We start from the raw sequence: 17,500 nt of genomic DNA on the forward strand, positions 1-17,500 counted from the left end.
CTTTTAAAATAGGACTGGATCTAAACGTGCGTGTGTGCGTATATGCTCGTGTGTGTGTTGTGTGTGCGAAAATTCTCTGTGTAGATCTGCCGTAAGCCTTTTAAACCATCTCTATGCTGAGTTGCTGCAACTGTAGTAATAATTGCGATTATCTCAAATGAGACCCCAGTGTTTTTCACTTTTGCATTTGACTCTGGGGGGAGGGATTAAATAGACCAACGATGACTGGAAACCGGCGATTGGTCTCTGCCCTCAGCCCTCCACTTCCGGTGATGCGCCTATGTTTTTATTCCCACTAACAATATTTCTCCACGGAACATTAAAGGTATCATGACATTAATTTTCACTTTTTTTATTTTCAATGTTTTATTTGGGGTTTTATGACCTCAATTACACCCAAAAAACCTGAACTTAGAACATTCAGTGGATTTTCTGTGGTCTGGGGTTTTCTGAATAATTAGGCTGAAAAGTAATCTGAGCTTGGCCCTTCGACAGTGAGGTCACAGTCGATTAATCCCGCCCACTCTCCTCCTCGCCCCTCCCCTATCCTTTCCTTTGGGGGGGGCGGAGCAGAGGCGATGATTGACAGGCAAAATCCCTCACCAGCGACACCCGCAGGCAAAGATTTCTTTTTTCATTGCAGTTGAAAAGGCTTTAGAAATGTGAGAGAAAAACACCTGCCATGGATCAATGGAATGGAATTTTCACTTAAAACTTTTTGTACACTTTTGAAGGACCAGGACAAAGACTTTGAATGTGGTGTAAAAGTGAATGTCATTAAACCTTTAACAACATTTCTCCCAAAGAACATGGATGGTTTTGGTTATAAGCCCACTTGTTTCTATGAGTTAAACTGTTACTAACTCTCCGTGGTTTTGTGGGCTCAGAGGACGCTATTCTTAAATGAGTTTGGCTTTGTTTCCAGTGGGAAGCGAGCGCACAGATGTAAACCCCGCCCACTACATTTGATTGGGTAAAGCGCGCCCCCTTCCTGATCTGAGGGCACGCCCACTTGTAGGCCAACGCTCACACGTTCCCGACAGATTCAGTAACGCAGCTCTGAATCTGTTCCTGAGAAGAAGAAGAAGAAGAAGAAGAAGAAGAAGAAGAAGAAGAAGAAGAAGAAGAAGAAATGACTCCGGCATCAGGTGTCAATCAGCAATCAGAATCGATCACTCAGAATGAAAGCATGGATACAACTCTGATTGGTCGATATCAGCTTCATGTTAGATCGATTCTTTATTGGCTGATCTGAATGCTGATAGGAGCTGCATGAAGGCTTGTTGCACACACACACACACGCACGCACACACACATGCACACACACTCGCGCGCGCACGCATGCATGCACACGCACAATGTGACTGCAGAAAAGTGTGCGGTGTGTGCATGCTCTCAACAGATGGAATTGATCCAACAGGCGTGCGTGCGTGTAGCCGCGTGCGTGTGTAGGCTACTACGTGTGTGTGTGTGTGTGTGTGCGCGTGTGCGTGTGTGCGTGTGCGTGTGCGTGTGCGTGTGCGTGTGCGTGTGTGTGTGTGTGTGTGTGTGTGTGTGTGTGTGTGTGCGTGTGTCTGGTGGATCCATCGCGCTGTGAAGTGGATTTGGTGAAGTAACTGGAGTGGGTGGCTGTTTAGGACAGAGAGAGAGAGAGAGAGAGAGAGAGAGAGAGGGAGAGGGAGAGGGAGAGGGAAGGGAGAGAGAGCTCTCCCCCTCCCCCTTCTCTGCCTGTCTGTCCTCTCTCTCTCTCTCTCTCTCTCTCTCTCTCTCTCTCTCTCTCTCTTCTCTCTCTCTCTCTCTCTCTCTCTCTCTCTCTCTTTTCTGCCTGTCTCTCTTTCCCCTCCCCCTTCTCTCTCTCTGTCTGTCTGTCTCTCCTCCCTCTCTCCCCATTTCTCACTCTGTTTCCCTCTCCTCTCCTCTCCTCTCTCCTCTCCTCTCCTCTCCTCTCCTCTCCTCTCCTCTCCTCTCCTCTCCTCTCCTCTCCCCTCTCCTCTCCTCTCCTCTCCTCTCCTCTCCTCTCCTCTCCTCTCCTCTCCTCTCCCCTCCCCTCCCCTCCTCTCCTCTCCTCTCCTCTCCTCTCCTCTCCTCATCTATAAAAGGGTGAACTTAGTGTTGGACGTGAGTGTAATGTTAATGTCTTCACATCCAGCAGCACAGCATGGAGGCAGAACAACACCACAAAGGAACAGAGGACTAAAAGGGAAAGGCTTCTTTTTCACAGAAAAATAGCCGATCTACAAGCTTACAGCACGTCACACCGTGAGGCACTGTAAGCTTGTAGATCGGCTATTTAAAAAAGGAGAGGCACTACTATGGAGCCCAGAGGCACTCCAGTTAACAACAAGCGGTTAAAAGCAGACAGTATAGTGGACAGACACAAAGTACTTGAGTATTTGTATTTTTAGATACTTAAACCTTACAGCCTTAACTTATTTATGACTCTCACTACATTTCACGCCTGGCTGAGACAAAAATGGTGACATATTATCATTGAGATTCTGAGAGACATAAAAATGTCTTTCTATAGAGATGGGTTTTTAAAGGGATTGAAAGTGTGTTAATGATGTGGTTCAGGCTGTTCCAGACTCTGGGGGCTTGAGGCCAAAGGTTCGATCTCCTTCGGTCTCCAACCTATAGCCTTAAGACTGTCCAGTAGACCCCAACCATCGCGGGCGTGCACATTTTCGGCGCCCACGCGTTTCGCTCGCCGGCGATCACCCCCCCGGGGCCTCATTCTATGGTTCGCCTAGGGCCTCCAGATCCTTAAATCCGCCCCTGGCTACATATTGTATAACATTGTGTTGCAGGTTAAACTTTTTTCATACATTTCATAGATATCTTCATAGACTAGTTTGACAGACACTTGGAAATTCATGTTAATGTGTTTTTCTCAGACATTTAAAACACTTAAACCATCAATACTTAGTAAACTTGACCTTTCACTCTGTACTTGGTCTGCTCTTTTTTCCCTCTACACCAAACCAATTTGCCGAAAACAGCCGATCTGCACGTGTGTTGTGAGTTTTGTAGATCTAGTATTTTTTGGCTAAAGTTCTCCTCAGAATAGTGATGTTAGGATACTGGTCGGTTGATGTAAAATATAATAACATCCTTTCACACAAAGATTTGGAGACCCTCCCCTGTAGTGACTCTGCGGACCCCCTATTGAAGAGCCCTGATCTAAGGGTTTTAGCACATAGATAGATAGATAGGTGCTATAGACCATGACGAGCTTTAAAAGTTATAGCAGTAAAATGTTCAAATCAAGCGTGAAGGAGGCTGGCAGGCGGCCAGTGAAATGCAGCTAAAACAGGTGTTATGTCTCCTGGTACCAGTGATGAGTCTATAGCTGCTGTAATTATACCAAGATAGGCTGAAAATGGGTGAAGTCGTCCTTTAACCCTTTAAGACCTGGAACGCATCTGTGTAATTTCTTGATTTGAGCTAAAAAGCATTATTTTACACTTTGGGCTATTCAAAAATAGCAGATCTACAAGCAAAGAGTCCTATTTGACCGATGAACTGGTCATCAAAGTATTGTCTCAGGAATGTGACAAAAAAACTAAAGAATCTCCATGAATTCAGGGCTTCGTGGGGTGTGTAATTGATATAATTATTTTCAGGATGAACTACTCCTTTAAGTATTCTTAAACGCAAGTACTCCAGTTACTTTCTTCTTCCTCTGAGAGGCTTTTCATTCCCTCAACGTTTTGTGGTTTTATTTCCAGCTTGTAGAAGGATTTCTGCTCAATAACAGGCTGTCAAATACCTGATGCTGTAACACCTCTACCTACTGGCACTTTACACGCACGCACGCACGCACGCACGCACGCACGCACGCACGCACGCACGCACGCACGCACGCACGCACGCACGCACGCACGCACGCACGCACACACACACACACACACACACACACACACACACAGTCATCACTTTTTTGTTTCATCGACTGCTGGCTCCTTTTTTGTTGTTGTATTCCCACATAGAAACCAATCCCCCCCATTGAAAAACAGATAGATAGATAGGTAGGTAGACGAACGGACGGACGGACGGACGTACGGACGGACGGACGGACGGACGGACGGACGGACGGACGGACGGACGGACGGACGGATACGTAGACAAGGACGGACGGACGGACGGACGGATGGATGGACGGACGGGTAGATAGATGATTGATTTCCAAGGAGAAATTCAGAAACTGAACAGTTGCTGTGTGGTGAAACATCTGGTCTCTGTGAGGTGAAACATCTGGTCTCTGTGAGGTGAAACATCTGGTCTCTGTGAGGTGAAACATCTGGTCTATGTGAGGTGAAACATCTGGTCTCTGTGAGGTGAAACATCTGGTCTATGTGAGGTGAAACATCTGGTCTCTGTGAGGTGAAACATCTGGTCTATGTGAGGTGAAACATCTGGTCTCTGTGAGGTGAAACATCTCGTCTCTGTGAGGTGAAACATCTCGTCTCTGTGAGGTGAAACATCTCGTCTCTGTGAGGTGAAACATCTGGTCTCTGTGAGGTGAAACATCTGGTCTCTGTGAGGTGAAACATCTGGTCTCTGTGAGGTGAAACACCTCGTCTATGTGAGGTGAAACATGTCGTCTCTGTGAGGTGAAACATCTGGTCTCTGTGAGGTGAAACATCTCGTCTCTGTGAGGTGAAACACCTCGTCTCTGTGAGGTGAAACATGTCGTCTCTGTGAGGTGAAACACGTCGTCTCTGTGAGGTGAAACATCTCGTCTCTGTGAGGTGAAACATGTCGTCTCTGTGAAGATGAAACATCTCGTCTCTGTGAGGTGAAACATGTCGTCTCTGTGAAGATGAAACATCTCGTCTCTGTGAGGTGAAACACCTCGTCTCTGTGAGGTGAAACATCTCGTCTCTGTGAGGTGAAACATCTGGTCTCTGTGAGGTGAAACATGTCGTCTCTGTGAGGTGAAACATGTCGTCTCTGTGAGGTGAAACATGTCGTCTCTGTGAGGTGAAACATCTCGTCTCTGTGAGGTGAAACCTCTCGTCTCTGTGAGGTGAAACATCTGGTCTCTGTGAGGTGAAACATCTGGTCTCTGTGAGGTGAAACACCTCGTCTCTGTGAGGTGAAACACCTCGTCTCTGTGAGGTGAAACACCTCGTCTCTGTGAGGTGAAACACCTCGTCTCTGTGAGGTGAAACATCTCGTCTCTGTGAGGTGAAACATCTCGTCTCTGTGAGGTGAAACACCTCGTCTCTGTGAGGTGAAACATCTCGTCTCTGTGAGGTGAAACATCTGGTCTCTGTGAGGTGAAACACCTCGTCTCTGTGAGGTGAAACACCTCGTCTCTGTGAGGTGAAACATGTCGTCTCTGTGAGGTGAAACATGTCGTCTCTGTGAGGTGAAACATCTCGTCTCTGTGAAGATGAAACATCTGGTCTCTGTGAGGTGAAACATCTCGTCTCTGTGAGGTGAAACACCTCGTCTCTGTGAGGTGAAACATGTCGTCTCTGTGAGGTGAAACATATCGTCTCTGTGAGGTGAAACATCTCGTCTCTGTGAGGTGAAACATCTGGTCTCTGTGAGGTGAAACACCTCGTCTCTGTGAGGTGAAACACCTCGTCTCTGTGAGGTGAAACATGTCGTCTCTGTGAGGTGAAACATGTCGTCTCTGTGAGGTGAAACATCTCGTCTCTGTGAAGATGAAACATCTGGTCTCTGTGAGGTGAAACATCTCGTCTCTGTGAGGTGAAACACCTCGTCTCTGTGAGGTGAAACATGTCGTCTCTGTGAGGTGAAACACGTCGTCTCTGTGAGGTGAAACATCTCGTCTCTGTGAGGTGAAACATCTCGTCTCTGTGAGGTGAAACATCTCGTCTCTGTGAGGTGAAACATCTCGTCTCTGTGAGGTGAAACATGTCGTCTCTGTGAGGTGAAACATCTCGTCACTGTGAGGTGAAACACCTCGTCTCTGTGAGGTGAAACATGTCGTCTCTGTGAGGTGAAACATGTCGTCTCTGTGAGGTGAAACATGTCGTCTCTGTGAGGTGAAACATGTCGTCTCTTTGAGGTGAAACATGTCGTCTCTGTGAGGTGAAACATGTCGTCTCTGTGAGGTGAAACATCTCGTCTCTGTGAGGTGAAACATGTCGTCTCTGTGAGGTGAAACATCTCGTCTCTGTGAGGTGAAACATCTCGTCTCTGTGAGGTGAAACATGTCGTCTCTGTGAGGTGAAACATCTGGTCTCTGTGAGGTGAAACATCTCGTCTCTGTGAGGTGAAACATCTGGTCTCTGTGAGGTGAAACATCTGGTCTCTGTGAGGTGAAACATGTCGTCTCTGTGAGGTGAAACATCTGGTCTCTGTGAGGTGAAACATGTCGTCTCTGTGAGGTGAAACATCTGGTCTCTGTGAGGTGAAACATCTCGTCTCTGTGAGGTGAAACATCTCGTCTCTGTGAGGTGAAACATCTGGTCTCTTTGAGGTGAAACATCTGGTCTCTGTGAGGTGAAACATGTCGTCTCTGTGAGGTGAAACATCTGGTCTCTGTGAGGTGAAACATGTCGTCTCTGTGAGGTGAAACATCTGGTCTCTGTGAGGTGAAACATCTCGTCTCTGTGAGGTGAAACATCTCGTCTCTTACAATTTACATTTACAATGTATTCTTTTATCAGACGCTTTTCATCCAGAAGAGTTATACATTTGAAAACTTGTGGAATGGGACATTCTGCATAATAAGTAATACTACTTTTAGTACATTTTGATACCAATACTTTTGTACTTTTTCTCAAAGAGTAAAACATGTGAGTACTTTTTCCACCACTGCAAGGACCCCTTAGCTGAGAGAGAGAGATGAAGCAGGGACCCCCCCCCCCCCCCCCCCCCCGCTACACATTGTATACAATTATGCAGTGTGTTGATTGGCTCACATTAGCATCCTGCCTGTCACTATTATTATTACATAACAGCCTGATCCTAATTTATTCGAGCTAATCACAGTTGTTTTGCATAATAATTCATCCGGATGAAAACAGCTGGGTGAAATGAACAGACGTGTCATTTTTAGCATCGTCTTCATTCTCATTAGCAACATTACAAAACAATAGCTGATCTACAAGCTCACGTCGCAGCTGTTGCGAGCTTCATGTAAGTAGTAACTATATTTTCACTGTTTTGGAAATGATCAAATTGTATGGCCTGTTTTGTCCACAACACGTTTATCATTTTTGATTGATTGAATACTTTATTAGTAGAAAAAATACAGTAAAGAAATAAGTACGATAAAACATACAGGGCCGTATTTTGGCCGGTGCTTGACCTATTAGCCATAAACTTCTTTGACATTTTTCCTTACAAATTTTAAAAACATTTTCAAACGGTTCAACGAGCCGATCTACATCCACACGTTGTGAGCTTGTAGATCACGTCACGGTCTGCTCCTCGGGCCTTGGACTTTGACTGTATTATTACTCAGCCCTTGGACCTTGACTGCCCTTATTATAAGGTCTTGGAAGTATTAGGACTGTCCTGAGCCTTGTGTTAGACCAGGGGTCTTCAACGTTTTCAGGCCAAGGACACCCTAGCTGAGAGAGAGATGAAGCAGGGACCCCCTCCGCTGTTTCTCCGCAGAAACAGCGCCGGTCACGTGGTTCATGTCAACTTTCTTTCTTTTTCCTTTATTTATTCAGGGAAACCCATTGAGAGCAAAGCTCTCTTTTTCAAGGACGCCCTGATAACAAACATTTGAATCACATTACAATGTCACAACTTTGACAATAAAGCAAAAAAGAAAAGCAGAAGCATAGAACAACATTAAAATAATCGCAAAAGGCGATGAATCAGACAATACAGTGACATGGATAACAACATAGAGATTTAAAAATCAGACGCAAATAAACAGTGTTACGTGTAGTGTGTCCTCAAGAAGCACCCTGAATGTCTCTATGTAGTGTGTCCTCAAGAAACACCCTGAATGTCTCTATGTAGTGTGTCCTCAAGAAACACCCTGAATGTCTATGTAGTGTGTCCTCAAGAAGCATCCTGACTGTCTCTATGTAGTGTGTCCTCAAGAAGCACCCTGAATGTCTCTATGTAGTGTGTCCTCAAGAAACACCCTGAATGTCTCTATGTAGTGTGTCCTCAAGAAACACCCTGAATATCTCTATGTAGTGTGTCCTCAAGAAGCATCCTGAATGTCTCTATGTAGTGTGTCCTCAAGAAGCACCCTGAATGTCTCTATGTAGTGCGTCCTCAAGAAGCACCCTGAATGTCTCTATGTAGTGCGTCCTCAAGAAGCACCCTGAATGTCTCTATGTAGTGTGTCCTCAAGAAGCACCCTGAATGTCTCTATGTAGTGTGTTCTCAAGAAGCACCCTGAATGTCTCTATGTAGTGTGTCCTCAAGAAGCATCCTGAATGTCTCTATGTAGTGTGTCCTCAAGAAGCACCCTGAATGTCTCTATGTAGTGTGTCCTCAAGAAGCACCCTGAATGTCTCTATGTAGTGTGTCCTCAAGAAGCACCCTGAATGTCTCTATGTAGTGTGTCCTCAAGAAGCACCCTGAATGTCTCTATGTAGTGTGTCCTCAAGAAGCACCCTGAATGTCTCTATGTAGTGTGTCCTCAAGAAGCACCCTGAATGTCTCTATAGGAGACCAATCGTACCAGTTTCAGAGAGTCCTGAAGTTTGTTGGAAATACTGGAATAACTGTAAGTGGATAACTGGAAATAGTTACAAACGCTCATAGACTCCAATGCATTCCATAAACCTCCGGTTTAGGGCTTTGTCACGATTCACCAATAGAACGCTATGTAGAAGACCTGGCCCCATGAAGTGAACGTGAGTGTCAGAACTCTCTCTCTCTCTATGGGTCTGTTCTGTTGTTCTGTGTCCTTGACTGTCCTTATAAGTTAAAAGGTCTTGGACTTATTAGGACGTGTTGTGTTGCTCTGTATTTGATGACAAATACAGGACACTAGCACGGGTTTAAACAGGTTTAACCCATTGAGACCTGAAGCCGATTCTACATGTCTCCTAAAGCTCAACAGTATTCTGAAAAACGTATGTTTCTATATCAGTGGTGCTCAATCTTTTTCATGTCAAGGACCCCCAAAATTATATATATTTGGCCGCGGACCCCCATCAAAATATTTAGTTCCAAGGACCCCCAGAAGCAAAGATTTGAGTTAAAATGTTCGCTTTAAAAATATATATATTCAAAGATTTGCACACATTTTCACGAATTTTCAAAAATAGCAGATCTACAAGCTCGTAGCGCGGCACTCGGTGCCGCGCTATGAGCTTGTATATCTGCTATTTTTGAATAGCCCAAAGTGTAAAATAATGCTTTTTAAAAATGACAGTTCCAGGTCTTAATGGTTTAAATACCCTGGTAGCTGGCAGGGGAGGAGTTGTCAGCTTGGTTGCAGATGGGTGAGTGGTTGGCACTGGTTGGCATGGGTGGAGTTGCTGGTGGCTGGTTAGAGTTGTGATTGGTTGTCTTCTCCTTGGTCAACCTCCTGAACCTCAGTTGTACCAACTCCACGTATTCCCTTTCTGTTGGTGTTGTTTTTTTTGGTTTACTCTGTTGCTGCCTTGGTCTTGTGTACCTTCATTTTGTAATAGTGTTTCCTGTCTAATTATTGTAAGCCTAGTCACCTGTGTTGTGTTTGCTCGTTTGCCTGTTAGCCTATCCTGTGCTGAGTTTACTTTGAGTTCACCTGTGTGTCGTTAGTGCCCTGTCAATAGAGAGCAGTGGTGTAAAGTAACTAAGTACATTTACTTAAGTACTGTACTTGAGTAAAATTTTGAGGTATTTGTACTTTACTTGAGTATTTCCAATTTCCAATACTTTTACTTCTACTCCGCTACATCTCAGAGGCAAATATTGTACTTTTACTCCACTACAATTATTTGAAAACTTTAGTTACTAGTTACTTTTCAGATATAAATTATGATATAATGAAACACACATTAACCACTTTAACCCTATTTTAAACCTAGGCTATTTGAAAATAGCAGATCTACAAGCTCACAACGTGTCGCATCGCGACACGTTGTGAGCTTGTAGATCAAATATTTAGTACTTTTACTTTTGGTACTTTAAGTACATTTTGATGCCGATACTTTTGTACTTTTACTCAAGTACATTTTTTATTTTTGGATTTTTACTTGTAACAGAGTATTTTTATATTGCAGTATTGGTACTTTTACTTAAGTAAAGAATTTGAGTACTTTTTCCACCACTGGTCAATAGAGAGTATGCACATGTGTCACTTTTCCACCGGGACACGCCCCCCTCATTTAGACTGAGTGGTAAAACATTGAGCAGCGTGGAGGGAGCGCTGGAGTAAGTGAAAGTATCTCATAACATAAACATGTCTCTACGCTGGATCGTTATGAAACAAAGACTTTGCAGACAGAAAGAGGATCATTCAAGCTTTCCGTACAGCTGCCATGTTGGTGAGTTTAATGTCGTTTAATACAATCAGATATAAAAGGACTTTTCTGTGTGGATGTATGGGCTGGCAGGGCCAGAAAGTCGTTTTTTTTTGCCACTCAGTAGGCATTCCCGCATAACATCCGGGTAGGATGATGTCACGCACATAGCCTCTCTATATATATATATATATGCCCCTGTTTGTTCAGTCCCTTGTCAGGTCGTTGTTTAGTGCATTGGTTCTCAAAGTGGGGTCCGGGGACCCCCAGGGGTCCTTGAGGGGGTTCCAGGGGGTCCCCAGCTAAATGATTGATAGTTAGGAACCAAATGGACCCTTATGGGTCTGTAACTCTGAGAGTGTACGACGGGTCCATTTGGTTCCATTTGTACACTCTCAGAGTTAAATTAACATTGGCTTTATTACTATATAAATTGGGTTCCCAGAGATATAAATGCCATTAAATGGGGGTCCGTAGCCCTAATGCATGTCAAACTGGGGGGTCCTTGACATTAAAATAGTTGAGAATCACTGCTAGAGCGGTAAAAATCTTCTCGGCCCGTGAAATTATCGCATGCTCGTTTGTGCGGCAAGAGCTGGATTGTGGTGAGCTTTTGTTTTTCGCCGCACCGCGCAGGAGGACAAAACCACAATAATCGCGTGAACCGCTTGCCGTGTATTACGACCTTTAAGGCCTTTGCAGACAGGGTGCGATTAGTCAATCAGTCTTTACCGCATGCGGAAAGACGCACGAATCGAACTGGGTTCCATTGAAAAAAAACGCATCGCCGCATCGCATCACCGCACGGCAAATTCGGAGCCGGTGTGCATGAGGTCATAGAGAACCATGTGTTCATTTAAAAAATGATATTGTCCGTTTTCTCCGTGCGAATAATCGCACCCTGTCTGCAAAGGCCTTTAGTCTGTTATGTGCTGTACTTAGGCTGAAAGCCATCTGTAGATTGAGTCCTTGTTTTGCCCCATTTTATGGGAAGTTTAAGTTGGAAAATAAACCTCCTGAACCTTGATTCTTGCCGTGTGTCGTACTGCTTTTGGGATCCTCTGAAACTGGGGACTTGTTGCCATTGTGGTCCTGAGTATTCAATTCATCAACATAGCATAGAATATTAACACATTAATACATGTTATCAACAAATACAACTATATTTACAGATAATAAAAAGTTAAAACCTTTCATTTCAATGTTAAAATCTAGCTCCCCTTGTGGTCTCCTGATTTTAAAATGAACCAGTGTGTCACATCCTTTTATTTCAGTGGTTCTCAAACTCTTTCATGTCAAGGCCCCCCCAAAATTAGATGTATTCAGCCGCGGACCCTTTTCTCTTCTATCCACCGGAACAAAAACGTTTTAACCGCGATCGTCTGTTCTGTTGAATATGTCTGTGTGTGTGTTTCCACCAAAAAAAGAAGAAATCCGAGCTAGATGTGTTTTTCTATTTGAGTACTTTTTCCACCACTGCCGGTTTATATCATTGTTCTATAGATAGTAAATTAAATGTTGATGCTTTAGGGAGTGTTTGACTTCTTTGGGATTTTCATTAGTTTGTTTATTGACGGTTTGCTGATGTTGTCCTGAGGCTGTGAACCGTTACGTTGTCACACTTCTGTTGACGGACGATCGATTGTTCTTCTGGGAACTCTATCTATTGACTGTTTTATTCTGTTGTTCATTCAAGGACTCAGGAAATAGTGTGTTTATTTGTATATGTTTTTATTTGAGCGCTGTACTTATAGTTGTGGTTCTCAGGGGTCCTTGAGGGGGTTGGGTTCCAGGGGGTCCCCAGCCAAATGATTGATAGTTATGATTGATAGTTACAAACCAAATGGACCCTTACAGGTCTGTGACTCTGAGTGTACACATGGAACCAAATGGACCCTTACAGGTCTGTGACTCTGAGAGTGTAACAAATGGAACCAAATGGACCATTACAGGTCTGTAACTCTGAGAGTGTACAAATGGACCCTTACAGGTCTGTACCTCTGTCAGTGTAACACATGGACCCTTACAGGTCTGTCTTACAGTTTTTTAAAGTGTGAAAAATACTGATTTCGAAAGCATTTGTAGAATTGAACCTCAGGTCCTAATGGGTTAATTTACAACAATGTATAACATAAAATCATTAAAATGTGTATATACTAGGGTTCTGTCCATCGACAGCAACAACAATATGAATAAAGATAAATCATTAATTTAATAAAAAAGATGATGATGTAATTTACAGAAAAGTAATGAGATTATCTCGGGTAATAAGAGGAGCAGAGAGATGAGATTAGATTAAACAGCATGAGGAATGACTCCAGCAGCACTGTGGGGGGTACGGCACGTTAGTGTCTGGATTTATTGGATGTGTAATAAGGCATAGCCGTGTGTGTGTTTGTGTTTGTGTGTGTGTGTGTGTGTGTGTGTGTGTGTGTGTGTGTGTGTGTGTGTGTGTGTGTGTGTGTGTGTGTGTGTGTGTGTGTGTGTGTGTGTGTGTGTGTGTGTGTGTGTATGTGCGTGCGTGCGTGCGTGCGTGCGTGCGTGCGTGCGTGCGGGGCCCCATTGCCGCCCTTGGCAAGCTTTCTCGGATGTCCCCCCCCCCCTCCCGTGCGTGCGTAGCGTGCACGGGAGGACATTTTTCTGTCCTTGTTTTTGCCTTCATAAAATATCAACAGCTACATATAACCAAAGACAGTCACGCATTTCACACCTTCTTTCCTCTAAAGTGCAGCCCTGATGGTGCTCTATTTGGCAGCATTGTGACTGACTGGTTTTACTTGCATTAACTGTTCAACTATAGGGGAGAGCAGAGGTGAGCTGGGAGTGTTGTCAGTTTAACAACCACCCCTCCCCCCTCCCCCCTCCGCAGCTCAGCCAGTTCCAAGCAGCAGACAGACAGACAGACAGACAGACAGACAGACAGACAGACAGACAGACAGACAGACAGTGATGTGACTTGCAAACGACAAAGAAGTACCAATCGAAATACAGATCGTGCAAAAGTGTCATATTTCATTTCAGAATGTATGTGTAAGTATGTGTACTCAAGTACTTGTACTTTACTTGAGTATATCCAATTTCCATTACTTTTACTTCTACTCCACTACATATCAGAGGCAAATATTGTACTTTTACTCCACTACTTTTATTTGAAAACTTTAGTTACTTTGCAGATTTAGATTATTATTACAAAACCTACATTAACCACTTACAGTAAGCCCTATATATATTTCGGCCATTTTAAAATAGCAGATCTACAAGCTCACAATGCGTCGCATCGCAAATGTATACATTTGCAAACTTGAAATGGGACATTTTGCATAATGAGTACTTTTACTTTTGGTACTTTAAGTACATTTTGATGCCAATACTTTTTTTTTTTTTACTCAAGTACATTTTGAATTCCGAACTTTTACTTGTAACAGAGTATTTCTACATTGCAGTATTAACTTTTTCGAAGTAAAACATTTGAGTACTTTTTCCACTCCTGAGTGTGTCCGTGTGTCCGTGTGTCCGTGTGTGTCCGTGTGTCCGTGTGTCTGTGTGTCCGTGTCCGTGTCCGTGTCCGTGTGTGTGTGTGTGTGTGTGTGTGTGTGTGTGTGTGTGTGTGTGTGTGTGTGTGTGTGTGTGTGTGTGTGTGTGTGTGTGTGTGTGTGCGTGCGTGCGTGCGCGCGTGCGTGCGTGCGTGCATGTATTGCAATTTGATTGGCTTTGTTTCCCTCTATTGTTCATATTCTTTTGTTTATTGTCTGTCCTGATTGTCCTTGTTCAGGCTTTGTTATGGTTCTTGTTGTTCTTAATGAAGACAACACTTTTAAACGCTTCCAAAATGGCAACAACCTCCGCTGCTCGCTGCAAACGTGATTGGTCGACGGACGTTTACATGAATGATACTCTGTGAACCTATCAGGACGTGACAGGAGAAGTCTTTGACAGCTTCTGGTGGCGGCTGCAGCAGCGACAATGACACACATTACTATACACACATATCTACATAATCTATTATGTACATAATGAAGCAGCAGTACATTTTGATGAGGCTAAGGCGCAACAAGCAGTGGTGTAAAGTACAATTTTGAGGTATTTGTACTTTACTTGAGAATTTGTCATTTCCAATACTTTTACTTCTACTCCACTACATCTCAGAGGAAGATATCGTACTTTTACTCCACAACAATTATTTGAAAACTTTAGTTACTAGTTACTGTGCAGATTTTGATTATTATTACAAAACATACAGTACATTACAGTTTTTCACAATTGTTAACACAAAAAGCGAATATTCGGCACAATTTGCACACCCTTCACTTCGTGTACTAATCGCTCGACCCAATTTAGCACTACTTCACACTCCCTCATCTGCATTAGACTCTGACTTTCCTTCTTTACACTCTGATGTCAATCACATGATCACCTTGTTGTCCAAACACTACACACAATGTTCAGTTGTTGCACACACTTCTCACGTAAAATCTCAAAGTATCAACCTACAACACACAAATATTGAAATCTCTAAACATTCAGGTCTGGTGAGCAATTTTCATCTGGGTGTGACGACCCATCCTATTGTGTGTAGTGTTGCTGTGAGTTCTAATGGTTTTCTGTTTCTGTGTAGGAGGAGGGGACCAGCCTGCAGGGGTGTGCCTAGATGACGAGGCACACCTGACTCAAATCACCTGCTGGAGTATTTAAGCAGGCTGGTCAGGGCCATTCTGTCTCTCTCCCCTACACAGGAAACATTGTTTGCTTTTGGTTCCTTTTGAGTTTAGTTCTACCTTGTTTCTGCACTTTGCACATACACTACATTTTCACACATCCATACATGCACTACACTACTGATACCACTGACTATACACACCCCATTCTACTTAAGTATAACTTTTTGGTTCTTTCATTATCAATAAATACATTTAAAGCTAACCCTCTGTGTGTCGTCTCCCACTTTTGTCATGATGTGATTCAGTTCATGACAAGATGGGGGCTCGTCACTTTTTAACCTAAATTAGTGATAATTAAACTTAAGCGTTTTCTATCACACTTAAGTTTGTTATTTAGGTTTTGGTTGGGTTTTGTTCTTAAGTTGAACAAATTGGGTTGGGAGACACACACAGTTTGTATTTTGGTTGGGGGGGGGAGAGAGCATTAAGGAACTCATTTTTTCTTAGTGCAGGTTTTTTTTGGAGTTAAGTGAGTGGTGTAGTCCTTGGGGTTCCAACTCCCGGTAGATTTTAACGGTGGTTCTCCATATGGGAATCTCTGTTTTTTTTTTGGTTTAGACTGTGTTCCACAAAAGATGGGATGGAGTGGTACCACTGAGATGCCTTGTCGGAATGGGGGACTCAGGAGGGCCACTGAAGACTAGGGGTGAGCGAGTGAGTCAGTTTGTGGTAGGCAGGTTAGATAGGGGAGTTGGGCTCCGGGGTCTTGTTCCACTTTTTTGTTGAATCCTTTGCACAATTTTTTTTTTTAAAGAAATAATGAGTTTGGTTGAGGAATTTATTAAGGCTCCCTCTGTGGAGCTACTAGATGGATGCACAAAAGAACAACTGTTAAAAATCGCAGAACACTACAAAATTGAGATCCGTGACAAGCGGGTAAAATTTAAGGTCAAGGTATTTCTGATGGACAGCTTGGTGACACAGGACGTGTTACCAGAGGAGGTACTATTGGAGGACGAGCTGGAAGATGGTAAAACCTTTTCATTTTCTAGGCAGTTGACTTTTGAACAACAAAAGGAATTACTTGAAATTAAACTGGAACATGAGAAAGAGATTGAAAAAATTAAACAAAAGACTGAATTGCTAAAGTTGGAATTGGAGCAGGAGAAGTTCAAGTTGAGTGTTAAGGAAGCAAAGCAATTTAATGTAGGATCTAACTTGAATTTACTTCCCAAGTTTTCGGAGACTGATCCAGATTTGTTCTTTTCCCTGTTTGAGCGTGTGGCAGACGCCAGGGGCTGGTCTGATGGTGAGCGCACTCTGCTACTTCAATGTGTTTTCACAGGTAAGGCCCAGGAGGCCTATGCTTCTTTGTCCATTACAGAAAGTAAAAGATATGAGGTTGTTAAAAGTACAGTGTTGCGGGCATATGAATTAGTACCAGAAGCTTATCGACAACGTTTTAGGAATTGGAGGAAAAATGAACAGCAAACGTATGTTGAATTTGTAAGAGATATGTTGGTCCAGTTTAACAGATGGTGTGTTGCGTCAGAGGTTAAAACATTCAAAGAGCTTTGTGATCTGCTAACTCTGGAACAATTAAAAACCTGTGTACCCGCTAATATTGCTACATACATAACCGAGAGAAAAGTTAAGACACCCCAAGAAGCAGCCATCTTGGCTGATGAATACGGTTTAATACACAAAAGTGTAGTTGGTGGTGTCTATACGCATCAGACCGGTGGTCCAGTGTATATAGGAAAACGCTTTGGGGGGCTGGGGGATTCAAGGTTTTCTGAGTTTGAAGATGGTTCAGGGAAACAGGATGAGTCTAATGTTTGTAATTTTTGCCATAAAAGCGGACACTGGAAAAAGGATTGTTTTGCTCTTAAAGCTAGAGAGAAGCTGTTAAGTGGTGCACCAATCAAACCGGCCGCTTTGGCTGCATCTGCCATTCCCTCACCTCAGCTAAATGTTAAGATGGAAAGTGTTTCGGACATCAGGTGTTCCACTGGGTGTGACTCTGAGTATTCAGCATTCATTTCGGAGGGTTATGTAGCACTACCTGGTATGAAGGCAGTCAGAGTTAACATCTTGAGAGATACAGGTGCGTTACATACTTTTATTCGTCAAGACGTAATGCCATTTTACTCAGGTTCAGAGACAGGCGATTTCATGTTGATGCGAGGTATGGGTATGCAGATCATTCCCGTACCGCTCCATAGAATGACCATAGTCTGCGGGTTGGTTAGTGGGGAGGTGGTGGTTGGAGTGCGTCCTGAATTACCAGTGGAAGGGGTTGACATAATCCTGGGTAATGATTTGGCAGGGGATAAAGTGTGGCCTAAAGGAAAAGCTAGGCTGTGTCATGTGAGTCTGTTGAAACCATACGGTTCTCAAATGTCGGCGTCCCAAAGCTCCAGTGACGTCTCT

General features: G+C 43.6%; 1 protein-coding gene across 1 annotated transcript in view; it reads left to right on the forward strand.

The window, feature by feature from the left end:
- Positions 1–17,500, forward strand: part of LOC308105225 (glutamate receptor ionotropic, delta-1-like) — a gene marked incomplete at its 3' end in the record, with an annotated part of 268,717 nt that overhangs the window by 377 nt on the left and 250,840 nt on the right. The gene's annotated exons all lie outside the window — the stretch shown is intronic.

This window comes from Gymnoscopelus braueri (genome assembly GCF_963280865.1).
Source record: "Gymnoscopelus braueri genome assembly, chromosome: 17".
In the NCBI taxonomy this organism is placed as follows: domain Eukaryota; kingdom Metazoa; phylum Chordata; class Actinopteri; order Myctophiformes; family Myctophidae; genus Gymnoscopelus; species Gymnoscopelus braueri.